Source organism: Neovison vison, chromosome 1 (assembly GCF_020171115.1).
Source record: "Neovison vison isolate M4711 chromosome 1, ASM_NN_V1, whole genome shotgun sequence".
In the NCBI taxonomy this organism is placed as follows: Eukaryota; Metazoa; Chordata; class Mammalia; order Carnivora; family Mustelidae; genus Neogale; species Neogale vison.
Window position 1 is genome coordinate 219,942,662 of NC_058091.1, and position 26,617 is coordinate 219,969,278.

Below are 26,617 nucleotides of genomic sequence, written 5' to 3' on the forward strand. Positions count from 1 at the left end.
TTCTGGACCAGAACGTGTGTATATGGGTCAGCTGTCTCATCCTTTCTGCCATGATGTACACCTCAGTTGAAATGCTTTCTTCTGTTGTTCTTTCTCCTGTGGCATAGCTTCCATTCTGGAATTAACTGTATCATTTCAAGAGGGTATTTTTCTATCACCTCAAAGTCCTTAGGAGGGCTCAGGGGAGAGTATTTTGGCACTTACTTAGGCAGGATGATTGTGCTGGTTTTAATACCACTTTGGAAATTAAAGGTGTCTTGAGTCTTAAGATTACATAAATTCCTGCTTGGCAAACAAGGATGTTCTGGCACTGGGGGCCTGGGAGCTAACATATCATCTTTTTACCCAAATCCTTTCTCTCTGAGTCTGCTTTGTTGGTAAAAGGCAGAACCCAGGACAGTGCTGACTATAAATCCAGTCTGAGAGCCAATGAACAAGGCAAGGGTCCAGGGGAGGGTGGAGAGGTGTCCTCAAATCTCTTGAGTCATTTTAGGGGATAGAGAGGATGCACTGGGAGTATCATGGCTTCTCATTCCATTGGCTCATGTTCAGCTACAAGAAGGCACAGGGGGCACTGGGGAAAGCATGGCTCCTGTGTTCCCATAAGACAGTCCCTGAAATAGGAAAGTTTCATGTATTAAATGAGTCCCAGTGGCAGCTGAATGCTATAAAAAGTTAGAAAATTTCCCCTAAGTACAGGTTCCCAGCCCGTGGGCTGTGGGCTTCTGGTGGGTGCACTTTTTGTAGAGGGTAGAAAATTCGCAATTGCTGAGAAAGAGCCTGGGTGATAGGGGTCATGCAGGTGTGTCCAGGGTCATCTAGCGGAGTGGTTAAGGCTCCGGACCCTGACAGATTCAAACCCTGGCTGTGCCTTTTACTAGTTATATGGCCCCAAAGTGAGGTATTTAACCTCTGAGTGTTTCTGGCTCTCCATCTGTCCGGTGAGGGCAGTGGCAATACTACCACCCCTTTGGGTGGTCATCTTAAGTGAGTTAATATATATGCACTTGTGTTGCTCACGCAGTTAAGACAAAAGACATTTTAGCTATGATTATTAGGCAGACATATTTGTCGCTGTTCTCATGATAAATTAAAAATACATGCATTTAAAGGTAATTTCAGTGCAATGCTTTGTCAATATATATGGTTTCAGTGGATGGAAATCAAATGTAGAATTATCATCATAAGGGGATTCCTATTGTCAGAAGCAGATGGAAGGAATAAAGAGCTGGTGCTGAGTTATCCCAAAACAGGAAAGAAAATACAACTGGCATGCTGGGCCAGTGTCTCCAGGTGGGCCAAGGGTCTGTGATACTTTCAGGAGCTCATGAAAATGTTCTAAATTCTTTTTAAAAGTAGAAGTAATGTTTTCATGCATAATTGTTAATATTAAGTATACATTGATCTTTAGTGGGTATTCATTTAAAATATTGTTTTTTATTTTTTTGGTGGGAAGTTGGCCAATGAAGGAAAACGTATCCAGACCCATGGATGTCCTGTTGTGGCCCAAGTGCCATGCTTCTCTTACATTTGTTCACGTCCTTGTCTGTGTCCCCTCCTGAATGTTTGGGGGGGGGGCAGTCTTAAGAGCAGAGACTGCAACTTATTTGCCTTTGTACACAGAAAGCCTTTCATGGTGGCTGGCACCTAACAGGCAACCATAAATATTTGATGAAAGAAATGATGAGGATGGGGCACCTGGGTGGCTCAGTGGGTTAAAGCCTCTGCCTTCAGCTCAGGTCATGATCCCGGCATCCTGGGATCAAGCCACGCATCAGACTCTCTGCTCAGTGGAGAGCCTGCTTCCTCCTCTCTCTTTCTGCCTGCCTCTGCCTACTTGTGATCTCTGATCTCTGTCTGTCAAGTGAATAGGTAAAATCTTTAAAAAAAAAGAAAGAAAGAAAGAAAGAAAGAAATGATGAGGATTTGGGTGACATGCAAAAGGCCTGGGGCCTTGGAAGGGAGGGGGTTGTTCAGTCTATCTCAGCCTAGAAGTACATTTGAAAGTAGCATTCTATGTGATGTGGATGAAAACCCAAAAGGAGGAGTGCTTGGGTGGCTCAGTTGGTTAAGCTGCTGCCTTCTGCTCAGGTCATGATCCTTCGGTCCTGGGATTGAGCCCTGCATTGGGCTCCTTGCTCAGTGGGGGCGTCTGCTTCTCCCCTCCCTCTGCTCATGCTCTCTCTCTCTCTCTTTCTCTCTTTCTCAAATAAGTAAATAAATCTTAAAAAGAAAAAAATAAAAGAAAACCCAAAAGGACAGAGAGCGAGCAGAGCGAAAAAGAGACACATACTCCTTTTTCTTTGGATTTGCCTTGAGAGCAGGCTTTACATGAAAGATGGACCATTGAGCTCCACCTGGGGTCCAGCTTCTGGAAAGGGAGCCCTCACATGTGGGTCCTAGCAGAGTGGGGCTGTTTACAGCAGAACGGGGAGTGAAACTATGGAGATGTGAACACAAACAAGTTATACCCTCCCCTTCTCCCTTAGACCTCTTCTGGGTCCTCTGCTGCCTGAGGCCAGGGAAGGAAGAGATCCCTGATGGGACAGCAGTGCCCTGAGCAGCCAAGGTCTTGGTGGCTAAGAACTAGATCCAGTGAGTAGTAAGTGGAATTGCTGAGGTTATGCAAGAGAGGACTTGGAATCCAGCTTATTTGAAGGCTTGTGTTACATGGGTAGAGCTCTGTGTCCACAAGCATGTCCATGTCTTATTTTGCTGTAATCCATTTCACTTTGCCTTGTTTCTGCCTGAACTGTGGGACCCAGAACCCCAGCTTCTAGCAAGAATGGGCATCCATTCCAGCCAAATGTATTGTGGGGGCTCCAAGAAGATACCTGCGAGGCAAGGTTTATTTCTGGCAGGCAGGAAAGGTTCCAGAGCAAGGGGGAAGACAGGGAGGAAGAAAGAAGGGAGAAGGGGGAAAGGTGAAAGAGAAAGACAGAAAAGGAATGAGTCAGGGGAGGGTTTTTTCATAGCTATTTACAGTATATATTTAAATTGATGAATTAGAAAAACTGTTCCAATTTCAGCCTATGTCTTCACTTGAGTTTTGAATTTTGGGTGCCTGAGTGGCTCAATTGGTTCAGCATCTGCCTAGGTCATGGTCCGAGGGTCCTGGGATCAAGCTCAGTTCTCCCTCTGCCTCTGCCCCTCTCCCCTGCTTGTGCTTGCTCTCTTGCGCTCTCTCAAATAAATAAATAAAATCTTTTTTAAAATAATGAATTTTAATACAATTGTAGTAGAGGGAATTGCTTGATTTAATTAACTCCCATATATTGAGCCAGAGGGGAGGGGCAGAGTGTGCTCCATTGAGATACCCTCTTTTTAATCCTGGCTCTGACCTATTCAATGGGTCATGCTCTCTGGGCCTCAGTTTCCACATCTGTAAAAACAAGGAGGTTGAACAAGAAGATGTCGTCCATTTCAGATGTAACATTTTATGATAAAAGAAATTTTTATATTTCTTTTTGTATGGTTAAATGACTTGAACCAGACCATGAATTGCACAGAAATGAGTATTTCACAGAGATTTAAAAAGCAACAACAACAACAACAACAACATAAATTTGGTGTCTAACTCCCCAGATTAATGTTAAATTTCTATACATCAGTTGCTTGGGTCTTGAATTCTCATGTTTTCCCACATTTCCTCATGACCTGCATACCTTAAGAGAAAATGAGGCCTGCAAAATCTTCTCCACAAAAGCCCACATTAAATGGAGCAAAACTTTTCTTGAATAAGAAAGAGTTCTCTGGGGGCGCCTGAGTGGCTCAGTGGGTTAAAGCCTCTGCTTTCAGCTCGGGTCATGATCTCGGGGTCCTGGGATTGAGCCCCACATCCAGCTCTCTGTCTGTCAGGGAGCCTGCTTCCTCCCCCCTCTCTCTCTCTCTCTGCCTGCCTCTCTGCCTACTTGTGATCTCTGTCAAATAAATGGATTAAATCTTTAAAAAAAAAAAAAAAAGAAAGAGTTCTCTGAATGGGAACAGTCACTTAAGGGAACAGCTTCAGATTCTAGATTCTGTATTTGGTAACAAAGTCATAGGTGGAAAATGGCTGTCTGATTTTGAGAACCACAAGATACAGAACACACACACACACACACACACACACACACACACAATTGACAAGGCCTGAGGTGCTGATGACCAGGGGAGAGATGCTGAGATAGGAGTGCACACTCTAAGATCTGTGCTCCTGGGGGGGGGGGTCAAGGAGTAGAGAGGGCGGGATGGAATCAGGAGTAACATATCACAGAAAGTCAATAAAAAGCCCCTGATAAGACCCAGATATAAACTGTTTTTAAAACATGATGAAGATCAAATCAGTGGAGGGGGGCATTATTTAATAAATTATCCTGGAATACCTTTGTTCAGTTCAGAAACTCCAAGTGGAAATCTTAGCTCACATTATACACTTAAATACATTCCAAGTGGACTAAAAACTGAAATATAAAAGTAAAACTACCATCTAGGTAGGAAAAAAAAAATGCATGATTTTAGTCAAGAAGCCTTTTCCAAGGCAGAAGCTATGAAGAAATAGGCAGATAAGTTTGACAATATATTTTATATTTCTGTATATGCTAAAAAACATTAAAGGCAGAGGACAAACTGGAAAGCATAATTGCAAAATATGTGATGGATAAAGATTCAACATTTCCCTTACAGCAAGATTTCTTATTAGGCACTTCAGGAAAGATAAACACTCAAAAACAGAAATTGGCTTGGGCAGTAGGAAAGAAAGAACTACAAAAGAGCCTCAGGTATAATCAAAGTAGTATAAATTAAAACAACAAGATACTATTTTGTCTGTAAAGTCAAAGAGTTAAAAGGCTGATAATACCCTTTGTGGTAGTGTGGTGAAATTAGCACTCTAAGATTAGATTTATTCCTGGCTCTGACTTTCGTATAAAATCTTAAGATAGACATTTAAGCTTTCTGAGCTTCAATGTTCTCATCTATAAAATGGAACATATAAGAATCTCATAAGGTTAGGGTGAAGATAAGATGAGATAATGAATTTTAAAAGAACTTTGTAAATTCAAAAGTAGTATATACACAGGTATATACAATTATGATTACTGGGTCCTATAAGCCAAGTGGATCTGTGCTATACCTCCAAGAATAAAAGGCAGAGGCTTAACCCACTGAGCCACCCAGGTGCCCCAAGTAGACTTAGATGCCATCTTTAAGATACTATATTACTCATACAAGTTCCTTGAAAGAGCTGTGTGACATTATAGGTTCAGTAAACTACAATATAGAAGTTGTGCTAACAAGGACTGAGATACTTGGGTGTTGCTATAGGAGTAGAAGATACCATGAGGACTCTGAAAAATGTGTTGGCTGGAATGGATGCCTGAAACCACCATTCACTGGCAGCCTTCATGACAAGAGGTGGTGATAGAAGCCACTTCCAGTTATGGAAACTTCCCCAGTGGAACACGTGCTGAGAGTCTTTGGGATGGAACTGTGTCCAAGGAGAAGTATCACTAGGGATAACTTCAGTGAGCAGAAATTACCCACAGAGGTGCCCTTAAAAAATCACAAGTCAGAGATGGCCCTGGGGAGATCCCATGGAGGTGGAAACCACCATTTGTTTTTTGTTGTTGTTTTTTGGTTTTTGGGTTTTTTTTGTTTGTTTGTTTTGTGTGTGTGTAGTGGTTAAAATGTGGGGGTTTTAGAACCAGACCTTTTGTATTCAAATCCTGACTCCAATTGTGTGACCATGTGGAAAGTCTCTGTGAATTAGTTTTCTCATCTGTTAAGTGTGGATAATAATTGCATTTAACTCCTATGGTTATTGTGGGAATATATGAGTCAATACACATAAAACATTTAAAGATTCCTAAAACTTCATAAATACCTAATCATGTTAAGTATTACTATTATTGTTGTGGTTATTAGGAATACCACTACTACTACCATGATAATCTTCCTTTAAAAAGAGAATAACAGCTTCTCACTAGGAAACCTGGCATCATCAGAGCATTAAAAATTCTGGTTAGTATCTCCATGCAAGTCCTAGATCTCCTCTAATTTCAAAAAAATATAAAAGTCTAATAGAGAGTTCCAATCATAACAGTAGGTTATTTCCCTTGCTACATAAAGAAGTCTTCATTTATCATTTGGCTCCACCCCCTTTGTTCCATGCAAAGAAAGGAAATACACACTAGGGTAACTTACAGCATTCACAAAGGTGCAGCTCCATCTCACCCCCACCAGAGACCCTCTTGGGTTCACAGCCTCAAATTCATGCTCCAAATAAGTGCCCCCAGTGGAAAAGCCATTACTGTGCTCTGGCAAGAGAGAGGCCAAATATAATTCCTTGCTTTCTATATTCAACAGGAAGTTCAAATATCTCAACCATGAAAATTTCCTAAAGAATTTCCCATGATATTTTTGGAATGTCCAACGTGGAGGTGTTTGATTAAAAAATGAATGAGAGCAGGTTCAAACTCCACTTCCCCAAATTACTCTGCCCTTCCCTTCTGGGTCAAAGTGGGCTATGAGCCCTGCCGTTAGTGGTGCTAGAAGCAAAACATTTTCCCTGGGTAATTTGGAAAATAAAAAGATTTCAGAAACTAAATTTGAAGTGCAGCATTGTGGGGGGAGGTTGTAACCAGTGAGACATGCAGAATGGGCCTCCTCAGGGATGTCTAATCCCCACCACCCCAAGATTGGTGTGTTTACCAGTCTTAACTGCCATTCAGAAGAATGCCCACTAGAAGATGTCTCTCTTTAAGGCATGTCATGGGAATAACACTTAATTATTCATATCAGAAGAAAGAGATTGTGTTTGTTGGAGGGAGTAGAGGTTCAAGAAATGCTTTGGGTCATGCCCCTGCCATCAGATATATGAGGTACTATCATCTCTATAAATGAAATGATCAGGTTTCAAGAGGCTAAGTGGTTTGCTCAGGATCATTCACCCAGATTATTATTCATGGGAGGGAACAAAGGAGAAAGGAAGAAAAGAACTTATTGCCTTATATCCCATCCATACTGTCTTTTTCTCCGGAAGGAAAGGGCCACAGCTGTCAATGGCTATAGAATATACACCAAATATTCAAACTATAAACTGTAAAAGAGGCAGGCAGAGAGAGAGAGAGAGAGAGTAGAAAACAAACAAAATGCAAACAAAAGTACTCAATATGGATGGAACAAATCAAATCCTAGATGTTGAACAGCCATAGCCCCCAGAAGATGGCTGTTCTACTGGGTTGTCAGAGATGAGTTGATAGAAGAGAGTAATGAGAGGTGATAATGCAATCCAGCTTTGTTGACTTCTCTGAGGAGTAACTTGACTTTCCTGTCCTATTTAATTATAGCTACTCTGTTTTAGCAAACGGAACTCTGTTCTTTCTTGGGTTTCTTGATGCTGACAACATGTTCTTCTTTTCCCTGTGTAGTAGAAAGACATCCATTGGAGTAATATATGATACTGGCTTGGCCAACTAACTCTGAGAACATATTTGCTCATCCATAAACCGGGAATGACAATGGTAGTAGTGATTTTGGAGAGCTATTGTGAGAACTAAATGGAATAATATTTGTGAAGCACTCAGCATTGTGTCTAGCACATGTTTCTTTCCTAACAAAGGTGAATTCCCTATTCTTTTTGTAGAAGTAGAAATAGGGGCAAAAACTAGCTGGCATCATACTCTGTCAGCCTGTTTAACTTGAAGTAGAGGACTTGGGCTTAGTAATTTCTACTCCTCTGATATTCCCCCACCCCTTAGCCCCTGAAGTGTGAAATGTCAGTGAAACTAACAAAATAAAAATTTTAATTCATCAGCATTTTGAGCCTATGCAAACCTATGTTCGGATAATATAGCTTCACCCAACCACTGGTTACATAGCCTCAGTGTCATATATTTGTGAGGAATGGAACACTTTTGTTTAGATTTAACCTGGATATTGTATCAAAATGTATTAGCAAGCCAAGAGTTCAATTTATGATATTGATGTGACTCAACCCAAAATAAGGACAATAGAGTAGCTTACTTACAACACATGCTAGAGCAGGAATAAAATTGCCATGTCCCCTTTAATGTCAACACCTGTGAGGTGCTGGGGCTGGAGGATAGCCTGTTGATATTAGCAGAATATACCATGTCTCCGATGGCACATCTCCCTCTGTAATATTACTTCAACCATCTGATCTTAGTTGTTTTCTGTGAAGAAGTTCAACAGATCAGCCAACTTTGAGGGGACACATATAAGAAAACTGCATTTATATTATATGAAGGAAGGGAGAAGTAGGACTAGATTAGTTAGAAGCCCACCAATCACAGAGGAAGAGCAGATATGCCAATCCTATAAAACTTTGGTTGAACCATGAATCTCAGAATGACCTCACTGAACCTTGAGCACTTTGAGTACTTTATCCAGCTTTAAGTACGGTATCCAAACACGGTCATGTTCTGAGATACTTGGGGTTAAGTATTCAACATAAGAATTTGGAGGAACCCAATTCAGCCCATAACAGATATCTCCACTGGATACTAGTTATAGGACACTGTTTCCTATTGGTGTTGTTACCTCTACCATGTTGGTAATAAGGGAAGAATGCGGCACTGCCCAGGCAGGAGCATCTTACTTGCCAGGCTTAGTTACATACACATCCGACTCCTGCCATTGAGTAGAAGGAAAGCGAGAATATGGCCTTTTCAGTTCCTAGTTGTGAGGCAGGTTCTGCTTTTTACCAAGACTCATACTATGAGGATATCCCCAATGTAAGAAGTAGGCTCAGTGGCTGAGCATTTCAAAACCTGACAAGTAGCCACATCAGTGCTCTTTAAACCAACCAGTGTCTTCAAGTAGGCACATGAGTCTTTGGAAAAAAGCTCTGAATAACATTGAAATACAGGGTTTAGAACCAAGCCAGACAAAGAAGGAACTCTAAAGATTACTGGCAAAACATGTAAATTGTAGTCCATGTCTACTTCTGATTCACATTGAGAGAGGTGAAGTAATATGTAACCTTTCTGCTCAAAATCATTCCTTTCCATTTTCCCAGTCCCCAGTGGAAGCAGCAAGTACCCAGGCCCACATATCCCTTGTCCTTTCTGACTTTGCCACCACCGTTGACTGTGTTGAGATAGGCAAGTACGGAGATGGGGAGAGCAAATGCTTCTTTGGATTAGGAGAGAAGCAGAACTGGACAAATGTTGCCAGAGCTATTGTTCAGAGTCACTACTGGGTGATAGACATGTGTGTCAGGAGGATCAGGGAGAAAAGGCAGTTCCTGTGTCTTTCCATGGCGTTGAAAGGAATTAGAGCCCAAGAATGAATAGCTACTGCCATGGCAAAGTTCTTGGCTTCACACCCTTCATTACCATGTCTTTTGCAGTCCTGTTTTATCTACTGGAAGTTTCTTATTTATTGAGCACCTATGGGCCAGACAACTGTGCTAAGGAGTAGAGATGTCATGAAAATACTTGGCCCCTGCCCTAGCACTGAGGCTAGGGCATTGAGGCTAGGGCAGTCCTAGCATTGAGGAAGAGACTGATATGCTTTAAATAGCTACAAAGCAGTATTCTTAAAGCACATATTAAAGGGCGCCTGGGTGGCTCAGTTGTTAGGTGTCTGCCTTTGGCTCAGGTCATTGTCCCAGGATCCAAGGATTGAGCCCCACATCAGGCTCCCTGCTCAGCAAGAGGTCTGCGTCTCCTTCTCCTTCTCCCCCTGCTTTTATTTCCTCTCTTACAGTCTCTCTGTGTCAAATAAATAAATAAAATCTTTCAAAAAAGCAAATATCAGTATATGGAATTATGGATATTTTTATACATTTACTTATTCACTCTGTCTCTCCCACTGCAGTGCAGTGGACTTGGTCACAGTTACCTTTGCGTGTACAGCACTCTGGTGCCTAGAATCTAGAAAAGCTTAGGGATTCAGTAAATATTCATGAATAATATTTATGATGGAAGCCTATTAAAGAGTGCTGAGGGAAATCAGGAAAGGCTTCCCAGAGGAGGAAACTACATGTCATCATGACTCATTCTCATTGTGGTGAATTGATTGCATTATTAGCAGTGGGTTTTTCGTACTTCTATTATATTCATGCTTTTTGGCAGTGGTCTTGGCCATGTGACTTGTTTAGACAATGGGATACCAGCATACTTTATGCAAGCAGATACTTGAAATGTGGCTTCTGATTTCTCTCTTGGAGCCCTGCCACCACCAGAAACACAAGCCTAGTCTAGCCCAGAAGATAAGAGATCATAGGAAACAGAGATGAGTTTACCCCAGCTGAATGGACAGCTGATTGCAAATACATACCTGAGCCTTGGCCAGATCAGCAAAGCTGGCCAGCTAACTCAAAAAAGAATGAGAATAACAAATGGCTTCTTTAAGCCAACGAGTGTTGAGGTGGTTTGTTATATGGCTTCATTGTGGCAGTAGATAACAGATACACTTACCATCTCACCCAACAACAATTTGTGAAATAGTAATTTTTATTGCCACTTCAAATATAAGAAAACTGAGGCTGAGATATAGGGGTAAAGTAGAGTTTCTCCCAAGTGTTTGGACTTCAGATCAAGTACTCCTTTCTCTATACCATTGCAGCCTTTACGTTTAGAAATGGGACTCTGCTAGATCGTGGTAGCTGATGGGTTAATTATGTAATGGGATGGAGGAATGGAGAGAGGGAAGGAGAAAGGGAAAGAAAGAAGAGAGGAGGAATGAATAGAAGGAAGGGGAATGGGAGGAATATGTTTGACCCTCCCCAAGGCAATGTTTGTACCACTGATGTAGCCACACAAGTGGTGCTTGGCAAATTCTGAGTGATGTTCAATATAACCCAAAGCTAACTTAAAAAATGGATTAAAGAGGACTTCTTAAGGGTGGAAAGGAAAGGAAGTATAGTCAAGAAAGCACAGAGTAAAGGACGTATATGTTTTTGTGAGACAGATGAAATCACTCATCCCACTTTTGGCGCTGCGGTTGGGGAAGAACTGTCTGAGGAGGTAGCAGTCTGAGGTTTGAACAACAAGAAAGAACCGGCTACATGAGGATCAGGAAGAACAACCTTCAGAGGCAAGAGAATGGCTGTGGCTAAGGACTCAAGGCCAAAACAAGCTGGGCAAGTTAAAGGACTCAGAGGAAGGCTAGGGTAGCTTGAGTGAAGTGGGGGTGGGGGACAGATCTTATTCTAGGTCATACCTGATATATGCTTTGGAAAAGAAAACTCTGGAGGATGGATTATGGGAGAATAGATGATAGGTGGGCAAACAAGGAAATATTGTAGCTGCATCTTTGAGAGATGTTGGTTGCTGGGCTTTGGCGATTGTGGTCAAGACTGTGAAAAGTGGATTGTTCTTGGAAGTCATGTCAACCTGACCCACCTGGGGATTGGATATCAGGGAAAGGCAAGAATCAAGAATGAATCCCAAGTTTTTGGCTTGAACAACTGGGTGAGTAGTGGTGCCATTTACTGCATTAGAGACAATCACAGGAAGAAAAGGTTTTTTGTTTTGTTTTTCCCAGAGTAGGGGATTCATAGGAAAAAGGAATGAAGGGTTAAAACAATAGCGGCTGCATTGAGGAGAGAAGGGGTCACCTCTTCACTAACACTCTGAAGCATGAGTACTGTAGCCTGTGCCCTGATCTCATGTCTTAGTGTATCTGAATGATCAGGAAGGTTAGATTGTTATGGAATAAAAATAAACAGTTGAAAAATTAAAATAGAACCACAGTGATGCTGAAGAGCAGTTTGTTAGTAAGTAGCAACAGCTGGAGGCAGAGTATGAACAGTTTGTTTTTCCTCCCCAAACCTAAGCCTGGTGCACAGGCGAGGCCAGTGCTACTCAGTGGTGAGTTCTTGGGTAACCACCTCTCTTTCCACCCACCCTCTCTCCACCACAATGGAAAAAAGAGACATATGAGTTTGTTTTCTAGTACAGCCCACACTTTTAGAGCACTTTAAATGATCGCTGACAACAGCTTGGTGAGGTGAGCAGAAAAGATGCCATTTTCCCCAATTTTTAAATCAGGAATCTGAACCAGAGACAAGACCACATGGGTTAACAAGTGGTGGGTGGGACCCCTTCCATTGCCTGGGTGCAAGGCTTACTCTCTTTTCTAAGCCTGACTCTGTTGTGGATGGCCAGCCATCTCTGCTTTCCACAGCTGTTCTTCCACTTTGGGGTCCTCCTATTATACTCCTGTTTTTGCTGCCCTCCTTGTCTCACCTCCCTCTCTACCCAAATGGATTCCATGGTCCAACATTTCAATCATAGTCTTGTATACTTGATAAAAGCCTATGAGAACAAATCCTGTAGATGCAAATTCAGTAGACATCAGGCATCCATTCCCCACTGTAGTTTCACTAACCTAGGCATAGCAGGGCTCTCATTGCATATAGTTGAATTTTGAGACCCCATGGAGAGTGTTTGGGTAGGGTTTTGCTCGGCCATCAACTCCTTTTTACTGTATTCTTCCATCACATTTGCCAACTAGCTGTCCATCTCTTCGGGTTTGGCAGTCAGACTGATGGGAGCTGCTGTAGGAAATCACCACTTGGTCAGATTAATGCCAAAATCAGCTTTTGCTGGGCCAGAGGCACTGCTCTGAGATCCTGCTCCATCTATAATTTGTTTTTCTGTGCCCTGTTTCAGGCCTACTCTCTCCCAACCTCAGATCCCTTCCTCATTAGAAGGAGGTGACTTCCTACTTCACAGAGACAATAGAAGCCATCATGTGGAAATGATATCATCATCTGGCCATGAGGTCTACACACATTCCTGAATCAGTATTCATCCTTTTCCCTTCCATTTTTAGTGAAGAAGGCGGTCCTTCTCTATTCTAAGGTCTTTCCATCTACTGTGCTCTGGATCCCATTTTCTTCTATCTTTCAGCATGCGTATTTCCAACGTTCCTCCCTTAAAAGTTCAAGTCTGTCAAGAAAAAAGAAAGGTGAAACACAGAACCTTCCTTAGACCCTCGTTTCATACTCTATTATTTTGTCAGTATCCACCCATTCATAGTAGACTTGTCCTCTTTGCCATCTTTTAAAATTCTTTTTCACTCTTCAACCTCTTATCAAATCTGGGTTCCTTCCCCATATGTTCTATCCAAATCTGGTCCACTGACCAAGCTCACCAATTATCTCCAGGTTATTAGGTTCAGTGGACACTTGCACATTTTATCTGATCTCTCAAAGGTATAACACATAGACATTCCGTACTCACCTTCAGGAAACATCTTGCACTTGTACAGCACCATTCCCACTAGGTTTTCTTTTAACTGGCTGATCACACCTTTTGCATTCTGTTCTGAAGCTTCTTTTTCTTTTTCTACTTGTCTTTTAACTTTTTTCTTATTTGACACACTTGTTAGATGATCTTATCCATACCCCGTGTACTGATAACTTCCAAAGCTTTACTGTTGCCAAGAACTTTCTGCTGAGCTTCAGACAGATGTATCCATCTGCCTACTTGACATCTGCATGTATAAGTTTAATAAACCTCAAAAAGAACATGTGCAAACTTGAACTTGTGATCTTTCCTCTCAACACTTGACTCTTCCTCTGCCACATCATCACACTCTCCACTCATTTGTGCCTGTGAAAGTCTAGTTATTACCTATAATAAGTACTGTCATTCTCGTTTGCCTAGCATCCATTCCCCACTGTGTTTGTAATAGTCCGTCAGATTTCTTCTCCCACCCTAGGTCTGTTTGCCTCAGGAAGAATGATATTTCCTGATAATACTGAGATGTTCTCTTCTGCTGGAGTTACTGCCCTATGAGAATGTGGACCTGGAATTGCCGGATGCTATCTTGCCACCCTGAGGACAAAAGTGAAACCAAAGCAGCAGATAAAGCAATCAGAAAGAGACCTGTTCCTAAAGACATCATCTGAACTCTTGGATCCAGCCATGTCTGAAGCATGTCATCTACTCCTGGGCTTTCCCTGTACTTGAATCAATCCATTTCCTTTCAGGCCCACTTTGAACTGGGCTGCAGTCACTGCATAGAAACAGACCTATTAACTTTAGTGCCTCCCCTTCCTACACCCCTTCCTTACCATCCAATCAGTCTTCAGGTGTTTTTTATTCCATTTTCTTTCTTTTTTTGGGGGGGTTGTATTTTTTTTAAATTTGTTATTTGTTATAAACATATATTTTTATCCCCAGGGGTACAGGTCTGTGAATCACCAGGTTTACACACTTCACAGCACTCACCATAGCACATACCCTCCCCAATGTCCATAACCCCACCCCCCTACTCCCAGCCCCCCTCCCCCCAGCAACCCTCAGTTTGTTTTGTGAGATTAAGAGTCACTTATGGTTTGTCTCCCTCCCAATCCCATCTTGTTTCATTTATTCTTCTCCTACCCCTTAACCCCCCATGTTGCATCTCCACTTCCTCCTATCAGGGAGATCATATGATAGTTATCTTTCTCCACTTGACTTATTTCGCTAAGCATGATACCCTCTAGTTCTATCCACGTTGTCACAAATGGCAAGATTTCATTTCTTTTGATGGCTGCATAGTATTCCATTGTGTATATATACCACATCTTCTTTATCCATTCATCTGTTGGTGGACATCTAGGTTCTTTCCATAGTTTGGCTATTGTGGACATGGCTGCTATAAACATTCGGGTGCATCTGCCCCTTCCGATCACTGCGTTTGTATCTTTAGGGTAAATACCCAGAAGTGCAATTGCTGGGTCATAGGGTAGCTCTATTTTCAACATTTTGAGGAACCTCCATGCTGTTTTCCAGAGTGGTTGCACCAGCTTGCATTCCCACCAGCAGTGTAGGAGGGTTCCCCTTTCTCTGCATCCTCGCCAGCATCTGTCATTTCCTGACTTGTTAATTTTAGCCATTCTGACTGGTGTGAGGTGATAGCTCATTGTGGTTTTGACCCATTTTCTAATTAGCTAAATATCTGTGAAATCACTCTTCTGCAATCAGTTCCACCCATCAGTCTAGGCCAAACATTATCTCTCAGTTGGACAATCACAACGGCATTCTAACCGGTTCTTTGTGTCCAGGTTGATGGGAGCTGCTGTAGGAAATCACCAGTTGTCTCTTCAGTATACTGCCCTCACAGTGGTCCATGTGATCTCAGTAAAATCCAGATCTGATTATATGTCTTCTTTACTTAGAGCTCTTCATTGCTCCCTCTTGTCCGTGTGATTAAGTGCAAAAATCATTCATGTGGTCTTTGGCCTCTGAATGGGCTAGCCCCTGCATAACTTTCCAGCTGAAGCTCAATCCATTTTCCTCCTCATTTCCCTCATCCAAGTGAGGCTGGGCATGGTCCCTAGTGCTGTTCCCAGCACCTGGAACAGTCTTCCTCCACCACTCTGCTTAACTAACTGCAATTTGAATGTCATTCTTTGGGAGAAGACTTTCCTAATATATTACACCAGGCTCCTTTCTTCCCTGAGCCATCTCTCATTCCCCAAACTCTTGTATTCTACTTTTACCTTCACAATGATTGTATGTGTCCTCATTTAATTAAGCATTTAATGTTAATGATCCACATGTAGTCTCCTTCCCCCACTATACTATAATAAGCTTCTTGAGGATAAGGGCCAGGCCTATTTTGTTTACAACTATAGCTCATCACAGGGCCTGACATCCTTTTGATTGATTTCCTTTGTTCTGGGAGTGGGGAGATGGGATGGGAGAAGAGAGAGAAATTAAAGAAAAATAGAGATGTTTGATCGGGCTTACAGATTTCATTTGAAGTGAAAAACTTCAGACTGAAGAAGTTGACCATCTGTTATACCGTTATTCTTTCTTTCTTTTTTGAAGTATTTATTTATTTAGGTAATTTCTATACCCAACTTGGGGCTTGACCTCTTGACTCTGAAATCAAGAGTCCCATGCTCCACTGACTGAGCCAGCCAGGTGCCGCATCTGTTAAACCATGAAAGCAGTATCTTTTGCAGGGGAGGATAAGACAGAGAGTGGGGGCAATTTCCTAAAAACCTGATTTATGTGAAGAATAGAATCTGGGACACAAAAGGAAGGAAAAGCACACAAAAGCTCATCCTGCCCTGTTCTTTTCAACAAGGAGTTTAGTGAAAAAATAATGATAATAAAGGGAAGAGAGAAATCATGCTAAAGATTTTTAAGGGACATAATAACTAGGTACAGTGCAGGATCCCAGGTTTGAGTTTGGTTTGGATAAACCAACTGTAAAGGGCATTTTGTGGACAAGCAGGGGAAATCTGAATACAGGCTAAGCTTTAGATAAGATGAAGATGAACTGGGAAGGGGAGATGGGTATCTTTAAAGAAAGCAGGTTACAAACTGGTCTCCTTTCTGTAAAAATGCCTATATGTGTATTTGTATGTGTATAGATTCTAGATTCTTTAACTGGCCTAATAATTAAATTGACATAAGACAGATTCATAGTAAAATACACATTTAATCTCATATGTACGGGAGCCTCACATAGACATGAGATGGTCAAAAGCAGTCAGGCAGTTAAGGTTTTTATGTCATTGCGAACTAAGGAAAAGGGTATAGGGATCTGGAGCCTCAGAAGGAAGGAAAAGGATTCACAGGAAGATGGGAAGAACATATGTTTGGTAAACAAATGTTTTGTCATGCCATGCAAAGAAGTGTTAATGATGTAAAAAAGAGTTATCTCTGAGCAGTAGCCCTCTTCCTGGTAGAGGCTTCCTATCTAAACTTTTTAGGCAGTTAAGGGGGAGGTAAAAAGTTGTCTTGAGTGTGTTAAGCCTTGGTTGCCTTCGGTTGAGATAAACGTATGCGGGAGTGGTACATTCTGGTTCAACCTCCCCGAGCCCCAGCACCTCATAGAAATAGCTTTCAGGATATACGCACAGGTGTGTTAACAGTGGTGACCAATGGGTGGTAGGAATAGGGTTTTATCATTTTCTTATTTTTCTGTATCTGAATTCACAACTTTCTATAATGCACAAATGCTGCCTGTGAAATAAAAATTTAAATGTGAATTAATTTAAGAAATTTATAAAGTAGGCCTAAACAGACTCAGATTTTTACTGAAAGCTGTCCAGGACATTTTTTCTGTGTCCTCCACCTTAGCAATGAGTATATATCCCAACTTCTGAGTAGGCCTCAGCATGAAGAATTAAAATTTTTAGCTGTCCTTGAACTGAAAGGGAATCAATCAGATATTGAGCATGCATACATTTTCTGCTGGCAATGTCAGTAAGTGACCTCCCCATCGGTAGCAGGAAAGGTTGCAAGAAAGCAGCCTTACAGTGAGGAGTGAGGTGCTCATATAATCACCAGGCAATGTTGAAGCAGCCATTTCCTGTTCTAATGGAAAAATCCACAGTTCATCAATTCTTCAGAGTAGTAAGTACATAGAAAGTTTAGAAAATGCGCAGTTCCAATGCTGTCTGATAAGGGGAGGGAAGAGCATTTTGGAGACAATTGTGAAGGACTGGAAAGGTCACTACTGGACGGACACCAGGGAACTGAGTATCCAGAGGCATGTATTCCAGCCTCAGCCTTACTCCAAAGGGGGTGGAAACATCTACCACCATGGTAGTCCTCACATTTCTTATCTGTGAAGTAAGATCTAGACAAAACCTAAAATTTTAACAGCTTCACAACCATCGTTTATTGGATAACAAGACATAATTGTTGGATACTAAGTCACCACATTAAATATACCGAGAGAATTTTGCTAACATCCCCTTTAACGAATTCTCACAGCGTGCCACAAGTTGCCTGTAGAGGGCACTAGTCTGTTAATAACATCTTTTTAAATCAGTTTGACTCAGGAACAGAAAGGGACCTCCTCCATATCGTATGTCCAGTCCTTCTTACAGAGGAGGAAATTGAGGCCCAGAGTTATCAGGTGATTTGCATAGACTTAGACAGCTCGCGCGGGCCAGAGGTGAGGTAGAATAAATTCTGATCCATGCTAAAACAAAACAAAACCCCCTACAACTTACAGAGATTTAAAAATTGAATTGTATTAGTTGCCCATTTACTGAATCACCTTCCTTGAAAATAATAACATCATCATCACTGTAAAAAAAGGACACTATTCCAGAAAAAGAACTCTTGAAGATACTTTTTTTGAAGCTTTTTATTCCAATGTCACTCCTCAGTAACATTGTTATTCAGTAAAATTCCCTTAGCCTACTACCATTTTGTTGATAACCTTTGCTATTTTAATACTACCTTGCCAAATGTATACAGCCCTCCAACTGCACTGGGAGGGACAGAATGGTGTGTAGGGATTTTTTTCTCCTCCAGTCTCATCAGTAGCGATGAATTTTCAACCATTTCAATCATTCATTTGTTAGAATTGGACTTACAGCTGCACTGACGTTGTGGTTCCCTCGGGTTGTTGGTCAGTTATTTCAGTCATCCTGTGGTCAGACTAGATCAACACTTTGCCAGATTGTCTGTATTCCTTGCCAACGTTCCAGAAAACCGTTCTTCTGGTCAAATACTATACCTGGACCCAACTCTATAAAACCATGGTTAGGATGTGTTTGATATGTTTGGGCTTTTCTGTTTGTTGTTGTTTTGAGAAATAGATGTATGGAGACATCATGTTGCAGTAGAGGAATCATCAACTTTGGAGCTCAGGAAACATAGGCTTAAATCCTGCCTCCATTCATTATTCAGTGGGTTCTCCTCAACAAGTTATGTTGACTCTATGAGTATCAGATTTCTCATCACAGTGTTTATCTTGTGGAGTGAGGATTAAATGAGAAAATTCTACAAAATGCCTTTATCAGCCCCTGGCACAGTACAAGTGAATCTCCCACTTGTAGAATATGACTTGTTTGTGGAACTAGGAGAGAACAAAGAGTAGAATTCTACAGTGTAATGGACTCAAGGTCATTGCTACTAAAGCAAGGTGTTTTCTTTAAAACACACCATGGAGAATAGATGAGATGAATATTCTAGTGGACGAGTTTCAGAGAAGTAGCTGTGAAACTAGACCAAGCTAGCGCCATGGTGCTCTTATTGTCCGTCAACTTTCACAGCAGTGACATTACTAAATGACTGCCCAAGGCCCCACCAATGCTCATGGAGTTCAAAGAGCATGCTCAGTTAAGAGTATGGGTAGAAGAACTTAGAAGAACTTAGAACACTTAACCAATCTCACTCCGTCATATTTCCAGGGTGCAGAGAGAGCATTTCAGCTTCTTTTTTAAACTCGGTCTTTTCTTAGAGCTTATAGGAAAGACAGTGATGGAGCTCCCCAAAGTATGATAGTTCATGCTCAGATGACCGGTGGCAGTGGCAGTGGCATTTTTTCACAGTTCTGCCTGGTGGGTTGACACCCACCAATTGTATATTATGTTTAGAGCACTAGACAGATATGATTTCATTCAAACTCCACCACAACCGGCTGGAGAGATACTATTCTTAACTTCAATATACGGATGGAGAAATTGAGGTTTGACAAGAGTGGGTTGTTAACCCAGGTCATGCAGCTAGTAGTGTAGTGAAACTAGGGTGAAGCCCTGACAGTGATTCCAGTCCATGCTCTTCACCTCTGCCTCTGGGGTCTCTTACGTCCTGGCTCTCTCTAAATATGCTAATCATCAGCAAAAAGGCAGGTAGCAGCCTGAGGGGGAAAAAAAACAAAGAACTTAAAAATCCACCAAGAACCAACTCCGTTTACATCCACACAGTTTATACTGACATGGCTTTACTATTCTAGGGTCTTCATCCGCCTAAGTTTACTGTTCCAGAAAGCTATTGCCCAGGAAGATAATAGTTACAAATAAATTTATTGCTCATTTCAGGAACTTCCCCAGAGACCCATCAACCCATTGATAGAAAACATCACGGGACAATTTTACATCAATTTGAGCATTTTCAAAGCCCTCACCTGAACATCTTCCCTGCTGAGTTCACGAATTCTAAAGATTGACCACCCTCACCCAACCCTAACCAGACCTCTCCCACCCCCTCACTGAAAGACCCACATTGAAAAACCAGACTTCACAGTCTCAAAATGTTCTCAACCTTGACCTCCCCACTCTAAGCCTCTACTAACACTGTCAACGTCGCGTTCTCAGTTCTCGTGTTCTCAGAGCAGTGGTTCTCAACTGGATCTGATTTTCCCTCCCAGGAACACCCTGGGCAATGTCATAAGACACCTTTGATTGTCATGACTGGGGGTGCTACTGGCATGTAGAGAGTCTAGGTCAGGATTGCTGTGAAACCTACAGTGTACAGGACAGTCCCCCTCCCCCCACAAAGCATTATTTGGCCAATAGGTTATTCTGGTAATATTTGGGGGAGCAGCATTTGAACCACCAATTAGCAATATCTATATTAGTTCTATAAAGAAGTTTCTCAAACTCTGAACCATTCAGGCTGCGTTCTTGTTTTCCATCACTCCTGATTTCTTATGTCCCGTCAGGTTAGTGAGCCCTAAATCCATCATGCCCAGCCTGAAGAAATTTCATCCTGAGCGTCTATATTATAGACCTATATCTGCCTTCCTTTTTATGAGGTTGTCCATCTTCCAAAAAAGATTACCTGGTGGCTCATTTTTCTTTAATTTCTATGCTTTGTGTTCTGTACAAGCAGTTTGAATCAATGAATTTGAGACCATGAGTTTTTTCACGAGATGTCCTCCTTAGCTATGTTAATAACTGCAGAGTTCCTGAAGTTGTGAGCATGGCTTTTACAAACAGGAAGTACAGTCTCCTTGCAGCCAAACAGCACTAATTCAAAGTAGCAGAGAATACGGAATACCACCTTTTGAAATTAGCACTTTGAACTTCACCTTTTCTTCTAGATATCTCCTCTGATAGCAATGTTTACTCAGAAGCCTGCTTTTGAGCTTATGAGATCAGTTTGTGATCCCAAAATACAGTCTACTTCTCCTGCTTGTGGTGGGTAAAAGTCAAAAGCAAAACTTATATATAAACAGTTCAAAAACTGCTATTACTTAAGTCTTGAAATATTATGCAATAATTTTCTGAATGCAAGTAATCGTTTTGGATCTTGGGAGCTTATTGAAGTGAAATGCCAGCCCTCACTGTGGGCACAGAAGCCAGGGCTCGCATTGTTGGAATGAGGCCCAGGATGATCTCAGCCTGTGTGGAGGCTGTATCGATGACCCCACAGTGCCTTTGTATTAGGCAGCCAAGTCTCTCCAACTAGGAGCCTCAGTGAACCTTACCAAAGATCTCAAACCCATCACAGAAATACTGCCTATCTCAAAACTTGGCCCAGGAAGGACCCAGGCAGTTTTCCTTTCTTAAGGTTCTTGTAATGATACAAATCTTAAATCTTGTGGGGACCCACTCAAACCAGGGTTTGCATGAAGATCATGTCAAAGACAAAATGGGTTAGCTAAAGCAGAGGCAAAAAGAAATCTTACCTAAATTGCTGTTATCTGACTACAGCAGAGGATCCAGAAAATACAACTACCATTAATCCCCCAGGGAGTTTCCTGCAAATTCAGCTGCCATGGGGACAGTCTGCCCATTGCAGTAGCATCAAAAAGCACAGCAGAACCTTCCATACCTTCCTATTAAAAGCCCTAACTAACAGCAACACTGCCACCTCTTTATGTGAGGGTTGGTACAGGAATCTTTTGATCTCTGTCATTGAGTGGGTGCCTTATCACTGAGTACTTCCACCTGGTATGCATAGATTATCCTTGTCTTTTCTCTTGATAATCTATCTATTGTCAATTAATTTGCAGGCCCCCAATAACTAGACACAAGTTAGAAGAAGCAAAGTTTATCTCCTAACAGTTTTGGTGATGATTGCAGCCTACTGCTCCGATCCCAGGATCTCTGACCCAGCTGACCTCAGTCCATCTCCTTACCGATGCTCAGGGTCTGGTGGAGCAAGGCAAAAAGCACCTCTCTTTTTGTTTCTTGCCAAGATTCAAATCAGCAGGAGAAAACAGTTACACAAACCAGCTCTTCGTACTTTGTGACTCTTGGTTGGAGGGCTCTTACTGCAGACCCTTTCCTTCCCAGGGATAGCTATTGTGACCTGTCTGATTGTCTCATTTTGTGTCCTGAGAGCTTGATCTGGAACTATGGAGAGCACTCACTCTGTGGTTTTCTGTCGGCCTGGGAGTACATGTTTTTGGATCTGTGCTCAGAAAAGGCTCTTAGGTTGGAGGCATGGCACTCTGTAGTCTGCAGGCAAAAATAAGTGTGGGTACCCCATTTGCTCCCGGTTTCCTGCAAACCATTGCCAGCCCTTAGGGGGTTTGTCTAAATCCAAATAAAGGGTCTCAGTTGACTTGCTAGTGCTGGGAAGTACCATTCTAGCTTGCCTGGTGTGACAGGGGAAGTTCTGTGATGAAGGGGTCTCACTTTTATGAGAATCGAGAGACACAAGTTTTCACAGAAACCATTCTTGTTACCTGATGGAGTGAGATTCTTATCTTTCTTTCTCTTTGGCTATCATTGGGAGTGACCTTGGATCATGGGGCTTCATCTTCCTGTGCCCTTTTTGTGGGATGCCTCTTATGTCTGTGGCTAAGTCATAGATAGGCTTTTTGGTTTTGAGTCACACTTCAAAACAGGTATCCCCTTGGAGATCTTACAGCATCAATGGCCAAACAACAGATCCTTTGGTTTAGAAAAGATTTTGTATTTGAAAATATTTTTTAAAGAGCTCTCACCTTAAACAAAAATCCAGTTACCAGTATGGCAAGATCATCTGGAAAGGAGGGCACACACAAAAATGATCAGCTAGCTTAAGAGGCTTTTTTGACAAATTAAAGAACAGAAATCAGATTAGAGCAGAAACTAAAATCTACACCCATCACAAACCCCTCCACCACCTTCCCCCTGCAAATGACCCACTTGGGGACAGATAATCAGGGCCTGATAGAAGCTCTTATAGAAGCCTTCTCTCTGTAGTTTAATTGGACTCAAGTAGAATGATGTACTCTGAGGGAAGAAATATATCCCAAGACTTTATTGAATGATTTATAAAAAAAAAATTCCAAAGATGAAGAGCTCTAAACCTAGAAGTTCTAGAACATGGAAATCTTTTGGTTTCCACTTGATATAAATAAGAATTTCAAAGTAATGTAGTTGGATGTGCAGACTTTCCCCTAATATTATTACTGAGGCTGCCACTCCGTTTTTTGAAGAATTAAAAATAACCATCCTCATCTTGTCTTTACAAAATAGAACGTGGCTCTAGGAGTTACCCAAAGCTCACCCATCTTCCTTACCAATCCCCAGTCCTCCCCTGTTTGTCTCACAGATGCTTGCAGATACTTTAAAAAGTCAGGACATTGCACTCAAGAAGAAAAACTTAAATGGTAATTGGCTAGGCCTCTCAGCCCCCTCAAACAGGCTCCCCTGAACCGTCTTCTTAAGTAGGCCTCAACCTGGACCTATTAAAAACTACAGACTTTCAACACGGATGATCGTGTCCATCTGCCACACCTCTTCCCCTTTTAAAATGCCTACTTGGGAAAGCTCAGTGCTACCAGGAACGTTTACTGTTTGTTCTAGCCCAAACCCCTGAAAACTCTCTTGGAGCAGTTACTTTTTTTTTTTTTTTTTTTTTTTTTTAAAGATTTTATTTATTTATTTGAGAGAGACAGTGAGAGAGAGCATGAGCCAGGAGAAGGTCAGAGAGCGAAGCAGACTCCCCATGGAGCTGGGAGCCTGATGTGGGACTCGATCCCGGGACTCCAGGATCACGCCCTGAGCCGAAGGCAGTCGTCCAACCAACTGCGCCACCCAGGCGTCCCTGGAGCAGTTACTTTTAAAGGTTACATCTTTCCTGTCCCTCTTCAAGATGTAAATCTTCTACCCCCCCTGCCCAGAGCTGTCTTCTCAAAGACCTGAAAGCCATCTCTCTCAAATGCAAACATCCAAGGAAATAACTCTGGCTCTCAGCCAAGGGCTGCCTTGCTTCTACTTGTACTGCTGCTTCCTGTCATAAAATGTGAGAAATTTATTTCTCCTCCTGATAAGCACCCATGCTCCCCCTTAACAAACCCACTATGCCTGTTTCCTTAGCGCACCCAGCCTCTAAAAAGTAACGTCTCGGTCCACTGACATAGTCAGCTGGGGCTGAACTGCAGCCTCTATGTGATTACACATCTGGGTAGAGAGAAAGAACGTGAAGGTGTCCCCCACAAATGCCGGTAGAAAACGTTAGCCTTTCTACTAAACAAGTAGCATTCCACCCAGAAACATAGTTTGAATAAAAAGTGGGGCAAAGGTGAAAACCAACTCTTACATAAATGAGTGAGTTTTGGATTACTGTGAAAGCTGTATGATCTCTAAATCTGTGTGTACATGTATGTATGTCTAGGTATGCGTGTTATAGAATGTATTTTCTTACCTTGGGATGGTATCGTCAGATTAATTGATAAAATTCCTTAAAGGAGCTTTCTTTTAGTTGGCAAAGAAAAAGAAATGCTTAAATAAATGAGATATTCCTAAAACTGAGAAACATAGAAACTAAAATAGATATTTTTCAAATTTACATCATCTGGGTAAGTCTTTGGTAAAGAAGACCAGTTTCATATTGTTGGCTTAATAAAAACAACTATGTCTTCTGAGTTAACGGCATCATGATTCAAGCATATATTTTTAGACTACTTAAGTTTATTAATCAAGTAAGCTAATGATATATTTGTTAGGTGTTTAAGAGTATAAAACTTTATAGATTTGATTTTAAGCAAATTTAACCTTTGCTCTTATAAGCTTTAGCTCAGTAATAATTGTGCTTCATTATATATCTGCTTAGATGTAGTTTCCAAAATCTTTTTGGTAATTTGAAACCTTGAAGTTATACTGAGTTAAGTTAAATGACAGATATTCATTGAATATCTAGATCACTTTTAGATAAGATACCACACTGAGCGATTAATTACTGAACATAACTTTACGTACTTTGGGTTTCTTACATATACAGAGAGACTAAAGATATTTGGATCTATTCATAAGCATGGTCTTTTGTAACATTGAGAAATTGTACAATGAAGAAGCATATGCATCTAGAAATTGTGAGATAATATGTTGATATATTTGCTGATTTAACTACAGAATACTGGTATATGACAGTCTGTTCACAATTGTCTACTTAGTTTTATCTGCAAAATAAAGGTTATTAAGGATTGAAAATTATAATCAATATATGTAAATGAAGCTACAGAAAATAATAAGAGTGAAGAAATAAAAACGCACAGTATTCAGGGAATATTGGATTATATTTGTGAAAGGGGAAAAAAAGAGTAATTTTGTCCTAAAGTAATTGTTTAAAGATTGTTTCAGAATGAGAAAGAGAAAAGTGAGGGACAAAAACATGAATGGATTTAGAAAGTTGCAAAGGTTTGAGGAGTCGGGGTTTGTGCAGTGCATGGAGAGAGAATCGTATCTCATGTGGTCAAGCTGGCTAAGATTGAATGGATTTATTATACTGTTTAAAATGAGTTTTAATATCAGAATGTACCAGTGCAAAGCCAGAATTTGATTTTCTCTCTCTCTCAAAAAGACAAAGTTTGTTGGAGTATTAGTCTGCTCTTAGTTAGAAATTGTGAACAATTTTCTTTACCTTTTAGTAAACACAGATTCTATGTTTTATTGAAATAATTTCCAGTGCTTTATCATGCCTTTGATTATTTTAGAAAACCAAGTCTCTTTTATCCCCCCCTCAAAAAACTGATCTGTGCTCTTGTTTAATGGGATGTTCAAACCTGTGACATTTTGAACAGCTTCCTAAAATCAAATTCTAAATGATGCCTCCTTGATCCCAAAGTGACTTTGAGACTCTCCGGAGAGTCTCTGGAAAGTCTCAAAGGATTACTCCTCTTACCTTGTAAAAAGAGAGGTATAAACTAACTTCCTAGAAAGTTGTTAATGCCTTCCCTATCAATGATATGTCTTGATATAATGTTATCAGCCATAATTCTAGTTATTATCTTAAAATGTTATGTGTCACATAAACAACCAAATTTCTTCATCAGTTATGGTTCTTCTTTATCATCTTCATCATTTCTGGTTCTTTACTGTTTTATTTTCTAGATATAATTTCTCTTTTCTCTCCTTTGGATATTCTTTTCTTTTCTCTTAAGCTATCTATAATTCACAACAATTTAGTAGGTTATATCTTTGAAAATTAAAGGAAACATTTATCTTTTTCTCCGTACTGATCCTTCTAGACTTTAGAAACTCTTATTGCATATTCTTATTTTCATTGCAATGTAATTGTTTGAAAGTTCAATAAGAATCTGTTCATTCTCCTTATAACAGGACATGATTGAGGAAATTTTGTTTTATCACCAAGGCTTTTATTAAAATGTCCTATTTGAGAATAGTATGCTTGGAATCAGATATGACCAGATAGTTTTAAGGAATTAAGATTGACTCTATGCCAGATGCTGGCGAGGATGCGGAGAAAGGGGAACCCTCCTACACTGTTGGTGGGAATGCAAGCTGGTGCAACCACTCTGGAAAACAGCATGGAGATTCCTCAAAATGTTGAAAATAGAACTGCCCTATGACCCAGCAATTGCACTACTGGGAATTTACCCTAAAGATACAAACGTAGTGATCCAAAGGGCCACGTGCACCCGAATGTTTATAGCAGCAATGTCCACAATAGCCAAACTATGGAAAGAACCTAGATGTCCATCAACAGATGAATGGATCAAGAAGATGTGGTATATATAC

At 41.1% G+C, this 26,617-nt stretch overlaps 1 long non-coding RNA gene across 1 annotated transcript in view; it reads left to right on the forward strand.

The window, feature by feature from the left end:
• LOC122918935 overlaps positions 1–26,617 on the forward strand; it is a 543,057-nt gene that overhangs the window by 458,629 nt on the left and 57,811 nt on the right. The gene's annotated exons all lie outside the window — the stretch shown is intronic.